This window comes from Haplochromis burtoni, unplaced genomic scaffold, assembly GCF_018398535.1.
Source record: "Haplochromis burtoni strain Fernald_Lab_line unplaced genomic scaffold, NCSU_Asbu1 Contig_597, whole genome shotgun sequence".
Classification (NCBI taxonomy): domain Eukaryota; kingdom Metazoa; phylum Chordata; class Actinopteri; order Cichliformes; family Cichlidae; genus Haplochromis; species Haplochromis burtoni.
Genome location: NW_024582958.1, coordinates 85,788 through 87,236, shown reverse-complemented (window position 1 = coordinate 87,236; position 1,449 = coordinate 85,788).

The window sequence follows — 1,449 nt, the reverse complement described above, 5'->3', positions numbered from 1 at the left end:
GATGAGTTCCAGATTTCAGCTGCCTGTAAAGTTTGATTGAGAAAGTCAATCAAAATGTTTGTTTTTAAAACTGTGTTCATTTGCATAATTGGGGAGTAAAACAGGGCTGTGTGTAAAGATGGCAGTAGTATTTTTTCATGGTTAATGCAGTGTTTTAGATTATCAGATGGCGCCGATGAGGATGGCTGCCATCACTCGCCATCATACTCAATTTCACGTTTTCCTCGTGTTTTTAACACTTGCAGATTCTGCAACAATCTGTGTCTAAATATTCAATCTGCACAAACACTGGACACATTTTTCTGGACTGTCTCTTAGCACACATTGACCCGAACACTTTTTGTTTAAACAGATTAGTGGTTGTTGTTTTTTATTTTCTTATTGTATTATTATTTCTCTTTTAAATTGTATTGCATGATTGTTGCGCATTTTACTTATTTTAGTTGCATTTTAGTGTGTAAAGTACTTTGTGCAGCATGAGCTGTTGGAAACGTGCTGTTTAAATGGCACAGGTCACCTTCGACCACACAAATGCCCCTGAGCAGAAACTACGCCGGAAGAAAGGAGCCGGGGTCATGGTCCAGCTGATGAGCAGACAGCACCATTCCTCACTTCCCACCATTGTTCTAGCTAACATCCTAACTTTGGAAAACAAGCTGGATGAACTGCTGACCAGGATGACTTTCCATCAGGATACTATACGGAGAATTCCTCAGTTCCTGGCTTGGCTGGAGGTCCTGTGAGAACAAAAGTACCTCGTTCACATGTGCCCGCCCCCAACCAGCCTTCAGCAAATCAGATCTCTCCTTGGTCGTCCTGCTACCAGCTTATAAGCAGAAGCTGAGGCGCTGGACCGCCATCGTCTTGCATCACTGCTTCCGCACTGCTGAGTGGTAAGTTTTTTCAAGCTGTTGCCAACAATAGTGTGAATGATTGCACAGAATACATCAGTGAATACACTCATGACATCGTACCACGGGTTACTGTACAGACTCACTCTAAGCAGAAGCCATGGGTTAAAAAGCCCAACTGTCACCTGGTGAAATATGCTGACGACACAGTTCTGTCACTGCTGTCAGGCCCTCACAGCACCACGGCCCGCTCTGCAGGAGTTTGTAGAGTGATGTGACAGCTCCACACTTGAACTGAACGTGAGCAACACCAAAGAGATGGTGGTGACCCCTCTCACATTGTTCACCCTGCATTTCAATGGCTCCCCTCTGGGCGGCGCCACTGCTGCATTTCCTGCAGGACTGAGGAGGAGGAGGAGCGCCACCTTTGTCCCCAAAGCCACTCTGCTTTTTAATTTGTTTATATTACACAGTTTGAGGCCTCAGTGTTCCCCACTAACAAAATGGAGCATGAAACTACAGGGAGTGCAGAATTATTAGGCAAGTTGTATTTTTGAGGAATAATTTTATTATTGAACAACAACCATGTTCTCAATGA